The sequence below is a fragment of the Hyperolius riggenbachi genome, chromosome 8 (assembly GCF_040937935.1).
Source record: "Hyperolius riggenbachi isolate aHypRig1 chromosome 8, aHypRig1.pri, whole genome shotgun sequence".
In the NCBI taxonomy this organism is placed as follows: domain Eukaryota; kingdom Metazoa; phylum Chordata; class Amphibia; order Anura; family Hyperoliidae; genus Hyperolius; species Hyperolius riggenbachi.
This window is the reverse complement of record NC_090653.1, coordinates 67,379,071-67,392,533: the sequence shown is the minus strand read 5'-3', so window position 1 is coordinate 67,392,533 and position 13,463 is coordinate 67,379,071. Positions and strand designations below refer to the sequence as shown.

The following is a 13,463-nucleotide window of genomic DNA, read 5'->3' as shown; positions in this document are numbered from 1 at the left end:
AGCAGCCACAGGGCCTCACTGCCAGCCAGGCCAGCCACAGGGCCCCAGCCTCACCGCTGACAGCAGCACCCACAGGGCCTCACTGCCAGCCAGGCCAGCCACAGGGCCCCAGCCTCACCGCTGACAGCAGCACCCACAGGGCCTCACTGCCAGCCAGGCCAGCCACAGGGCCCCAGCCTCACCGCTGACAGCAGCACCCACAGGGCCTCACTGCCAGCCAGGCCAGCCACAGGGCCCCAGCCTCACCACTGACAGCAGCTGCAGCACCCACAGGGCTGTTAAAAATCCACACATAATTTCATTTTCAGTGATTTTTTTTTGTAGCATATTGTTTATTAAAAAAACACTTTCAGTGCCGCCAAGTGGGATCACTTGCGTACCACCAATCCACAAATATATTCTGTGACTTTTGCTGAGTATTGTTTATTAAAAAAACACTTTCAGTGCCGCCAAGTGGGATCACTTGCGTACCACCGATCCACACGTATATTCAGTGACTTTTGCTGAGTATTGTTTATTAAAAAAACACTTTCAGTGCCGCCAAGTGGGATCACTTGCGTACCACCAATCCACAAATATATTCTGTGACTTTTGCTGAGTATTGTTTATTAAAAAAAACACTTTCAGTGCCGCCAAATGGGATCGCTTGCGTACCACCGATCCACACGTACATTCAGTGACTTTTGCTGAGTATTGTTTATTAAAAAAAAACCTTTCAGTGCCGCCAAGTGGGATCACTTGCGTACCACCAATCCACACGTATATTCTGTGACTTTTGCTGCATATTGTTAATTAAAAAAGCACCTTCAGTGCCGCCAAGTGGGATCACTTGGCTACCACCAATCCACACGTATTTTCAGTGACTTTTGCTGCATATTGTTTATTAAAAAAACACCTTCAGTGCCGCCAAGTGGGATCACTTGCGTACCAACAATCCACACAAATTTTCAGTGACTTTTACTGCATATTGTAAATTAAAAAAGCACCTTCAGTGCCGCCAAGTGGGATCACTTGCGTACCACCAATCCACACGTATTTTCAGTGACTTTTACTGCATATTGTTTATTAAAAAAAACACTCACTTTCAGTGCCGCCAAGTGGGGTCACTTGCGTACCACCAGGTGCGCAGAGGTTGTTCTGATGAGCTGTAATCCACCGCACACATATGAGCCCACCATGAGTTCCTCACAGACCTCCGCTGTGAGCAGCACTCCCAACAACAGCCAACGCCCCACGCAAGTTATAACATCCACTCCAGCAGCCAGTGATCAGCAGCAGCCCTCCCCGGACGAGAGCGTTATGTCCCTCGGTCCGGCGCCAGGGCGATTATTGAGGGCTGCCGTTGAGGAGATGATGGGGCCTGATGTGGAGGATGAGGTTGGGCTCAGGCCAGCATCCCAAGTTAATGTTGAGGACGATGAGGGGTCTGGGGATGTTGGGGTGGCAGAGGTGGTGGGGGGGTCAGGAGAAGAGTTCTATGATGATGATGATGATCGGGACCATCTGTATGTGCCGCAGACCCCGGAAAACATGTATCGTGTGTTTAGGTACTAAAATCTGAGTTCCCACTGCCCGGGTCCACGGATGCATATCATTTTTGGGCAGCACTATCAAACTGTGGTACTATCAGTGAGTTGCCATGGTCCTTCTGTGCTGCCGCACTGACCGTCTGCTTTGTCCAGTGCCAGCATTACATGATCACGTGGTCGGCAAAATCACCCGAAGCCTGAAAAATGGCGTTGCCTGCAAGGTTCACCTCACCACTGACACCTGGACGAGAGCGTTTGGCCAGGGTCGGTACATCTCCCTTACGGCGCACTGGGAGAACCTTGTGGAGCCTGGCAGCGACTCCTCACCCGCTACGGCACAGGTGTTGCCAACGCCGCAAATTGCCGGACCTGCTTCCCTGCGAGTCAATGACAACAGCGACCTCTCTGGCTCCTTCTCCTCTATCGCCTCTCCAAGCTCTACCTCATCCGGCATCGCTAACCCAGCAACAGGAGCGTGGAAGCGGTGCAGCACAGCTGTTGCCATGCGTCAGCAAGCCTCAAGCCTTACTGAAGCTGATCTGCATTGGAGATAAGCAGCACACAGGTGCAGAAATTTGGAAGGCAATCAAGGAACAGACCCAGTTGTGGCTGGCACCGGTGCACCTGAAACCAGGAATGGTTGTGTGTGATAATGGGAGCGATCTCATTCGCGCCTTACAGCTGGCAAAGCTGAGACACATCCCTTGCCTGGCCCACGTTCTGAACCTAGTTGTTCAGCGGTTCCTGAGGACATACCCAAACGTGGCGGATCTACTGCTGAAGGTGCGGCGAGTGGCAAAACATTTCCGAAAGTCCAGTGCCGCTTCGGCCACACTCACCAAGTTGCAGCAGAGCTTCAGTTACGCCTGCATTTTGTCGCCATGCCAGGCCTGGGTTGTGTCACAAAGCGTGGCCTTGCTCTCCTGTAGTACCTCCTCTTCCATCCTGTGTGCTGGGTTAGCGTTGCCGCTCTCTTTTTAATGATTATCTCATTCTATTATATTTATCACTACATGGCGATAAAATGCTTTGCTGTACGCATGCATTTTGTTGCCATGCCAGGCCTGGGTTGTGTCACAGAGCATGGCCTTGTTCTCCTGTAGCACCTCCTCTTCCATCCTGTGTGCTGGGTAAGGCCACATACACACATCAGACTATAGTCTTTGGAAAATGAAAGATCACAGACCAATCTTACCACCCTTCATGTAGTATGAGAGCCATATTCTCCACACTCTTTTCTATGGAGCTGAACTCCACATCAGACAGAAATCTTTGCAAGATGCTGCACACACAGATGCTGTACAGACACAAAAGATCAGTATCTGCAAAAGATCCGTTCCTGCAAAAGATCCGTTCCTGCAAATTGCATTCATAGTCTATGAGATCTGCAGATCCTCATACACACCTTATTTAACAGACATTTATCTGCAGATCAGACAATCATCTGCAGATCTGAAAATCCATCCTGGTGGATCTGATCTGCAGATGAATGTCAGTTAAATCATGTGTGTATGATGATCTGCAGATCTCATAGACTATGAATGCAATTTGCAGGAACGGATCTTTTGCAGATACTGATCTTTTGTGTCTGTACAGCATCTGTGTGTGCAGCATCTTGCAAAGATTTTTTTCTGATGTGGAGTTCAGCTCCATCGAAAAGACTGTGTAGAGTATGGCTCTCATACTACATGGAAGGGGGTAAGATTGGTCTGTGATCTTTCATTTTCCAAACACTATGGTCTGATGTGTGTATGTGGCCTTAGCGTTGCCGCTCTCTTTTTAAGGAATATCTCATTCTATTATATTTATCACTGCATGGCGACAAAATGCTTTGCTTTACGCATGCATTTTGTCGCCATGCCAGGCCTGGGTTGTGTCACAAAGCCTGGCTTTGCTCTCCTGTAGTACCTCCTCTTCCATCCTGTTTGCTGGCTTAGCCAGCACACAGGATGGCAGAACGGGCACAGGAGAGCAAGGCCACGCTTTGAGACACAAACCAGGCCTGGCGTGAGGACAAATTGCATGCTTAAAGCAATGCACTTTGTCACCATGCTTTGAAAAATATAATAACATTGAAATATTCCTGAAAATGGCACCGGCAACGCTAAGCCAGCCTGGCTTAGCGTTGCCGGTGCCATTTTCAGGAATATTTCAATTTTATTATATTTTTCAATGCATGTCGACAAAGTGCATTGCTTTCAGTATCCAAATTGGCCTCACGCAAGGCCTGGGTTGTGTCTCAAAGTGTGGCCTTCTCCTCCTGCACCTCCTCTTCCATCCTGTGTGCTGCGGGGTTAGCGTTGCCGGTCCCATTGGTAGTACTACGACAGCTTCCCCAGGATCTCATTTGCCCCACACACACACACACACACACACACACACACACACACACACACACACACACACACACACACACACACACACACACACACACACACACACACACACACACACACACACACTATTCCCAAGCCATTTTGCAGAAGTTTCCCTCATTTTGTATGGTTTTTCTGACCTGCAAAGCAGAAATATTCGGGTCCCCATTGACTTGCATTGGGTTCAGAATTCGGCCCGAACATGCCGAATATCGGGGCGACGTTCGGCCGAACCGAACCCGAACATTTTGGTGTTCGATCAACACTACTGCCTACCCGGCTACATAACTGAACACCCTCCCACCCGGCTACCTAACTGTGCCACCCTCCCACCCAGCTACCTAACTGCCTACCCTGCGACCCAGCTACCTAACTGCCTACCCTGTCACCCAGCTACCTATCTGCCTACCCTGCTACCGAACTGCCTACCCGGCTACCTATCTGCCTACCCTCCCACCCGTCTACCTATCTGCCTACCCTGCCACCCAGCTGCCCACCTGGCTACCTATCTGCCTACCCTCCCACCCATCTACCTATCTGCCTACCCTGCCACCCAGCTACCTAACTGCCCACCCGTCTACCTATCTGCCTACCCTCCCACCCGTCTACCTATCTGCCTACCCTCCCACCCGGCTACCTAACTGCCTACCCAGTGCAGTGCCTGCACTGCAAATAGCGTGCCAGCCTGCCCAACCACCCTCCCTCCAGGTAATTAATGTTAGCCCACTATAGACCTGGCTACATATACTGCATTTTGTGGGGAAATCTGGCGACAATCTGATTGCATTTTGTGGGGAAATCTGGCGACAATCTGATTGCATTTTGTGGGGAAATCTGCCGACAATCTAATTGCATTTTGTGGGGAAATGTGCTGCCAATAATATTGCATTTGTGGGGAAATGTGCTGCCAACAAGATTGCATTTGTGGGGAAATGTACTGCTAATAAGATTGCATTTGAGGGGAAATGTGCTGCCAATCTCATTGCATTTGTGGGGAAATGTGCTGCCAATCTCATTGCGTTTGTGGGGAAATGTGCTGCCAATCTCACTGCATTTGTGGGGAAATCTGCTGCCAATCTCACTGCATTTGTGGGGAAATCTGCTGCCAATCTCATTGCATTTGTAGGGAAATCTGCTGCCAATCTCATTGCATTTGTGGGGAAATATGCCAATCTGATTGCATTTGTGGGGAAATATGCTGCCAATCTCATTGCATTTGTAGAGAAATATGCTGTCAATCTGATTCCATTTGTGGGGAAATCTGCCTACAATCTGGTTGCGATTTGTAGGGAAATCTGCCAACAATCTGGTTGCATTTTGTGGGGAAATCTGCCGACAATCTGGTTGCAATTTGTTGGGAAATCTGCCGCCAATCTGGTTGCATTTTGTTGGGAAATCTGCCGACAATCTGGTTGCAATTTGTGGGGAAATCTGCCAACAATCTGGTTGCAATTTGTGGGGAAATCTGCCGACAATCTGGTTGCAATTTGTGGGGAAATCTGCCGACAATCTGGTTGCAATTTGTGAGGAAATCTGCCGACAATCTGGTTGCATATTGTAGGGAGATCTGCCGACAATTTGGTTGCATTTTGTGGGGAAATCAGATTTCCCCACATAATGTTTGGGTGGGAGGTCTGAGGTCCATGGGGTTGGAAGGTCGTGGGGGGGAGGCCCATAATTGTTTTTTGCTATGGGGCCCAGTCATTTCTATCTACGCCCCTGACACTTCCTGATAGAAATGATTTGGGGGCAATGAGAAAACGGACCGTTTCTTCACACTAGTGAAGAAACAGACCGTTCCAAGTAGAAAAAAACACTTTAGGGGTGGAGGTCTGGAGTGGATATGGGGAAACGGAACAGAAGCAGAACGGAAACGGAGTGTAAACAGATCCGATTGACCGGTAATCAGATCTGTTTTCACGGATCCATTTGTAGAGTAAAACCCTTTAAAATGGGAGGCAGTGGTGGACTTACCTCCTCAAATAGACTCAAATTTTTGGAGTGTTCATTTACATTTTTCAACTTTTTTTTAACTATTTGAGTGTATTTGGGGAGGTAAATCTACCACTACCTCCAATTTTAACCACTTCAGGACGAGAGCAATTTTTTCGCATATCAGCGCTGCTCCCATTCATTTGCCAATACCTTTATTACTCCTTATCACAGCTAAATTATCTATATATTGTTTTTTTTCAGGACAAATTAGGCATTTAGTGTGTGACAATTTTGCTTAGCAAATACCTTATTTTCTATGCATTTTAAAGGGAAATTAAGGTAGAAAATAGAAAAAAACACTATTTCTCCATTTACATCCATTATAGTTTTTCAATAAACAGTGCTAAGTATAAGATAAACTCTCAAATTTTCTTTGCTTATTCATCCTTGTTATTACAGCATTAAGATTATGTTCCTAGCATAATGTATGGTGACAATATTGTATCTGGAAATAAAGATGCCTTCTTTCTGTTTTGTGTTTTTTTGATTTCTCATTGTACTCCATCAATGATTATGAGACCTTATTTGCAAAAATAACAGTAATATACCCTCATGGTATACATTTTAAAAAGCCAATTCCTAAGGTAACAATATATGTTTTTCTCTTATATTCTGTCACATTGTTTTAATTTTACAGGTCTTTTATTTTGGTACAGAATATGCAAAAATGTAATTGCTTTTGATTCAGTTTGCGACTAAACAGAATGCACAAGACATGGGCCTCAACCTTAAAAATTTCTAAACTCCATTCTACAACTTATCAGGGTTAAAATTTTACCACATATGTCTTGTAGTTTTACTAAGGCCTGGTTTCCACTTGTGCATTTTGTGTCAGATTTTTCTCTCAGAAAATTCACATTGATTTTGCAACTAATGGAAGTGCATGGGGCTGTTTCCAACCAATGTAAATTATCATACGCATGAAAAAATCTGAGGTCCTGTATCATTTTTTCGGACATCACGTACCATTTGCGTACAGTGCTTTGTATGGGCAATGCGAATTTTCGCATTATTTGCCCAAAAATTCGCATTAGATCCACATCTACAGGAAGTTGTCAGCAGTCATGACTAAGCTGTTACTAGGTAGATTATGTTATATTTAACTAATGCGAATTTTCGCGTACGAAAATTTGCATAAAACGCGTAAAAATTTACATGTAAATTTTCACTAATCAGAAAAATCTTATACGATTATTTGCAGGTGAAAATGTCACGCTACAGTGGAAACGTAGTCATTGGGTATCATTCATAAAGAGGCTGTCGGTAGTGCGGGAAAACACCGTTCTTCTCCGCAACCGGTACTTTAGACTTCTGGGTGGGCATTCATAAAGAAGTGTGTAGGTGCGGTGGCAGTGCGGAGATTCCCCGAACTAGGCTGGCGGTAGGCAGGCGGTAGGCAGGCGGAGACACGGAAGCTGCCGAGTTGATACATTTCTCCGTGTTCCGCTCTGCTACAGCTGCCTGGGAGGTCTGTGTGTCTCCATTCACTTGCATTGGTATCGCCACATCAGAGGGAGCGGGACTTTCCGACCTGACACCGCTGGCGGTATTCTTTATGAATTAACATTTTGCTACATTTGTTCCGTTAATCACCGCACAAGGCGGTGATTTATCACTCTGCTCGGTATGTCTTTTTTTCATGCGGAAAGAGCCTTTATGAATGCTGACTTTGCCGAGTGGTCGGTAAAGTCAGCTGTTTTTAGCATTTCCGCATGCGGAAATGCTTTATGAATGATACCCTTAGACTTTTCCAAGTTTGATCATAATTTTGAAAATTACTTTTTTATGTTGGATTGAGTTTGTCCCTACCCATTTTTTTATGTGACGTGTGTCCAAGCTTTAAGACACACCAAAACTCTTCACGGTTAAAATTATACCACATATGCCTCATTTAGTAACAAACTGGTGGTGCAGTCTCTGTCCAGATAGGCTTAAGGGCCCGTTTCCACTATCGCGAATCTGCATGCGTTTCCTGCATGCAGATTCGCACAGCCAATACAAGTGGATGGGCCTGTTTCCACTTGTCAGTTTTGCTGTGCGTTTTTCTGTGCAGGATTTTTCTGCACGGCAGAGCCCTCAGAATTCGCCTGCGTGTGGAATGCAGGCGAATCGCACACAATGTATTTAATAGGGAAATCGCATGCGTTTTTCCCTTGTGTTTTTTGCCGCGAATTCGCATGCGAATTCGCATAGGTACCAATGTAAATTCACACAGGCAGTGACATGGTTAAAATCGCATATACACTCACCTATGCGAATTCGCGGCAAAAAACGCATGCGGAATCGCATCCACATGCGATTTCGTCAGCGGTGGATTCCGCACCGCAATAGTGGAAACGAGCCCTAAGTGGTTAAACTATTTTTAAAGTGTTTTACTTTACTCTGACAACTCTGTTCTATATCTAGTGGGCCCGAGATCTAAGGAAGTATTGGGTCCATGGGAAGTGACCACGGTTTCCTATGGACAATATTATGCTAATAATGCTTATTTTAACACCCACACGTCACCCACGATCGACTGTGTACTAATATAGCTATTAGTACACTATTGTTCCGAATAGTAACCACAAGACTGCACAGCGCAGCTCCCCAGCGGGCTGTGCATATAGGAACCATTAGCGGCGAGTGGGGGGGGGGGGGCGAGTTCCTGAGGACGGGCAGAGAGGAGGAAGTACTGACACTTCCTCCCTGCCCATAATCGAGCTCTGCATTACGGCTTAGAAGAGTGAGCGACACAGGGGGCACTAAAGGGGGAGAATGGTGCTGTGACCTATTTATCACAGCACCACAAATAAAAAACCCATTGAAAATATGTTATTTAAAAATGAGTTCATTGGTATTTTAAACTGATACACCAGCACCACTTTCCCCACCTATGTGTGATCAAGAAGTGGTTAAGTGTTAGGGAATTTTTTCATAGTAATTATTTTATGTTTTCTTTTCACATTAATAACTTGTTTGCTTTTTATTCCCTAGTTCATAGATTTTAACTCTGGCATACTTCAATGAATGTGTCACTGAACAAAAGCCATTTTCTCAGAAGCCATTTTCTGCTAGGAAAATGTTTTATACTTGGAATTTCTTATCAGTGAGGGTCACACTGTAGTCACTTCCTGTCTGAGTCAGGACTGAGTCAGCCACTTACATACCTGATATTTAACTATTTCAGACAGAGAAAGAAAAAAAGGAACACAGCATAGTTATTAGTGTGCTTGGCACTGTACATACCCATATCTATATCATCATGTCACACGTCACTTCGGGTATCCTTTAAAGGAAATCTACTGCCTGATTTGGCTACAATGTCCAAAAATACCATTTAGGCCTGGTTTACATTAGCGCTACAAAACGGTCAGTTCCCGGATTGGAAGAGAACAGATCGGAACGGATGCGAATGAATCCAATGTTAACCTATGGATCTGTTCACATCTGTCTGTTTGAAAAGGATCTGTTCCGCACGAACTGCTGAACGGATCGCAAGTTTCCTTCTGCAGAAAATTTCCCAGACCGCTGAGCCCAGTGGAATGGAAATGGACGCTGAAGCACTGCATTGGGGACAATGAGAAAATAGAATGTTTCTTCACACCAGTGAAGAAATGGATCGTTCAAAGCAGAAAAATCTGCTTTGGTGTCGGGTGTCTGGGGGGATGTGGGGAAACGGAGCGGAAGCAGCTGAACCGCAACGGAGTGAAAATCGATCCGATAGACCGGTGAGCAGATCCGTTTTCACGGATCCGTTTGCCACTTAATTACCAGTGTGAACCGGTCCTACAGGGTTATATAGCTATAAAAAAATAATAATAATCAGTATGCGTATACTATTCTGGCCAGAGCCTGAGCGGAGAGCTGCTACTGTGAATGTGCCTATGCAGTAGAGTGGACTCAATCGGGCTTGGCTATTTCCAGCGGAGCCAGAGGAGATTTATATTTGCAAATTATATTTGCTTGTACAGCACCGGCACAGGATTGTGGATAGGTAAATATTGCTGCATGCTGTTTGGGAGCTCCCAGTGCTGGATCCCGGAGGCTGAAGAGGATGGGGAAGCCTCATTAGGTTCCAGAGGCTTCCTTCTCCCGAGGTAATTACCCCCCCAGGGGCACTTTTTTCCCTTACAGGATAATTTTGAAGGACAACTAAAGTGAGAAGAATATGGAGGCTGCAGTATGTATTAGTTTTAAAACAATACCAGTTGCCTGACGGTCCTACTGATGTATTTGTGTGCAGTAGTGTCTGAATCATACCAGAAACAAGCATGCAACTTAGTTTTTAAGGTACTGTTTAGCCATAGTAGCCACATTTTGACAGTCATTTGGCATGTTCACCCTTGATGCATTTTGTTACCTTAGTTCCTGGTGGGCTTTTGGTGAAATCTGAGAATCCACTGTAATAAGACCTTCTAACCAGGTACAATGGTTATATGGGTACTTAAAGAGACACTGAAGCAAAAAAAAAAATATGATATAGTGAATTGGTTGAGTACTATGAATAATTACTAGAAGATTAGCAGCAAAGAAAATATTCTCATACTTTTATTTTCAGGTATATAGTGTTTTTTCTAACATTGCATCATTCTATAATATGTGCATATTACACAACACTCAGCATTCAAAATGAGTCTTTCAGAGCAGTCTGTGAAGTAATGACCTCTCCTCTAGCAGAGGAAAAGTAAATAGTCCAGGAACAGTTGAGATAATAAAAGTCAGATAACAGCCCTCTCCGACTAACTTAAGGCCCATACACACGTCGGATTTGCGCGAACGACGGGTCGTTTGAACGTTCCGTCGTTCGCACGTTTCCGCATGAAATCCGGCGTGTGTACAGACTATCGTTCGGGAGATAAGACTGGTTACCAACGATCCGCCGGGCGGATCGCTGGTAACCAGTCTTATCTCCCGAACGATAGTCTGTACACACGCCGGATTTCATGCGGAAACGTGCGAACGACGGAACGTTCAAACGACCCGTCGTTCGCGCAAATCCGACGTGTGTATGGGCCTTTAGTCAGAGAGCTTAATGGCTTGTTTGCATAGAGATAACAACTGGAGTTTCTCAACTCTTCCTGTACTGGAAACAAGAACACTGATGTATCTGATCTTAATGTTTTATTTCTTAGCTGTGCTACACATACAAATCATAATATCATTTTTTTTCCGCTTCAGTGTTTCTTTAAGCACCCCTTTCTCGGTTAACCTCCAAAAAAACAGATTGAGCAATGCATGCGCAGTACACCCCAACTTGCAGAGTTACCGGGCCACCCAGTGGATAATCCAGGCAGAGGTTTGATCATAGTAAAATATTGGTATTTAATATTGATATTTTACACTTTCATAATAAAATATCGGTATTTAGTAGCAATATTTTACTATTGGCATTACTGGGCGCTCTTGTGATTGGCTTCTACAGTAACCAATTGCAAGCGCACAAAAAAATGCAGCATGCAACACTCTCCAGAATTGCAGTGAAAGAAATCTCACCGATGGAAAAGGGGAACTGCGATTAACATGTCAGAATATTGAACCAGAGCGCAACCATTGGAAAGGGGCTCTAAGCATGCAGCAGATCAGGTGTTTCAGAGAATCTGTATTGTTAAAATCGCACAAAAGTAAGCATACCAGTGTGTTAGGGGACATCTCCTATTACCCTCTGTCACAATTTCGCCGCTCCTCGCCGCATTAAAAGTGGTTAAAAACAGTTTTAAAAAGTTTGTTTATAAACAAACAAAATGGCCACCAAAACAGGAAGTAGGTTGATGTACAGTATGTCCACACATAGAAAATACATCCATACACAAGTAGGCTGTATACAGCCTTCCTTTTGTATCTCAAGAGATCATTGTGTGTTTCTTTCCCCCTGCAGCTATCTTCCACTGAAGTGTCAGGCTGTTTCTTCCTGCAGAGTGCAGACAGCTCTGCCTGTATGTAATTCCTCAGTATGTGAAAGCCCAGCCAGCTCAGAGGAGGATTTATCCAGCTTGTAAAAGATAAGAGAAAAGAGAGAAGCTGCCCTAATCTAAATAATACACAGGCAGTGTGCAGAGAGGGGCCTGTAGGGGGGAGATGCATCACAGAACCACAACACTGAAGAACTTGGCAGCCTTCCAGACACAGGCTGACAAGTCTGACAAGAGAGAGATAAGTTGATTTATTACAGAGATGGTGATAGTAGAAAGTGCTGCAGTAAGCCAGAACACATTAGAATAGCTTTTGGAACTTGTAGGATGATAAAAAACCGGATGCAATTTTTGTTACGGAGTCTCTTTAAAGTCAGATCTGACAAGGCTAGCTGCATGCTTGTTTCTGGTGTTATTCAGATACTACTGCAGAAAAATACAGGGCCCCCAACCCCCCGTTTTCGTCGGGACGTTCCCGATTTCGGGGGGCCGTCCCGCTGTCCCGCGCTGCCCCCCCCCCCCCCAGGTCCCGGCTGCTGGGGAGAGAGGGGGAAAAAAACGATCGAGGCGCCAGCCCGGGATGCGGCATGGATGGCCGCCGCCATTACACTTCTCCCTCCCTCCCTCCTAATATGCCCCCCAGTGTCCCTTTCCCCCCGCAGAGTAAAATGGGCAGCGGAGCAGGCTGTAACTCTTACCATTGCCTCTCCGCTGCATACCGGGATCCCATCTGGTCTTCTAGGCTTCCTGCGACGTCACCAGATGGGATCCCGGAGGAGAGGCAGTGGTAAGATTCACAGCCTGCTCCGCTGCCCATTTTACTCTGCGGTGGGAAAGGGACACTGGGGGCACAGGGAGGGAGAAGTGTATTGGGGCGGCCATCCATGCCGCATCCCGGGCTGGTGCCTCGATCGTTTCCCCCCCCCTCTCTCTGCCCACCCACGGCCACCCTCACCCTCCTCCTGACCCACTGGCACCCTCACGCGCCTCCCCTTTAGTTAATTAACTAACATTAATTTTTTTTTAAAACTTTGGTGGGCGTAACTAGGTGGTTGGGGGTGTGGCCTAAGTGTCCCGGTTTCCAGCTTTCAAATGTTGGGAGGTATGGAAATAGACCAGCAGGGCTGCCAGGCAACTGGTATTGATTAAAAGGAAATAAATATGGCAGCCTCCATATACCTCTTACTTCAGTTCCCCTTTAATGGAGGGGGGAGCAGGTGCCTATGTGTTTGTCACTGAATGTAGGAAGAGTGTAGGCTATTTCATTGGCAGACATATCCAAATTCTGCCCCGAGGTCTGTAGCTATGCCACTAAACCTTACCTAATAATAAAATAATGCTTCCAAATAGCAAATCAGGTCTGGTTTATAGCACGTAACTAGTACGTCTTCTATTCCCGTGATGACAGATAACAGGAGATACTGCGGAGAAACGTTCAGTGCAGTATTCTGTCCTCGATACAGGAGCCATATATGTGAAGCCCACCTTGAAGTCTTCAGGAAAATGGTGACCGCTCTGACAGACACTGTCTGTGAGAGGCGTAAGCCAGTCTTGCACATGCGCACAGCGGCTGTTAAACCGGTCTTTTGAATGGGCATTGTGGAAATCAGCCTGCCGGGGGACGGCGCAGGCGCAGAGGTATGAGGTGAGCTTCTGCGCATGCGCAGACGCCG

The 13,463-nt window shown here is 46.0% G+C and overlaps 1 long non-coding RNA gene across 3 annotated transcripts in view; it reads right to left on the bottom strand.

Annotated features, from left to right (window-relative positions):
• The window catches only part of LOC137528877 (uncharacterized), a 201,688-nt gene extending 188,286 nt beyond the window's left edge, over positions 1-13,402 (bottom strand). For all 3 annotated transcript variants that reach the window (XR_011023490.1, XR_011023492.1, XR_011023491.1), the window contains exons 1-2: positions 13,113-13,402; positions 10,242-10,336 (exon numbers count right to left, since the gene is read on the bottom strand). This is a non-coding gene — a long non-coding RNA (uncharacterized lncRNA). The remainder of the gene's footprint in view (positions 1-10,241; positions 10,337-13,112) is intronic.
• Positions 13,403-13,463: the final 61 nt, after the last annotated feature.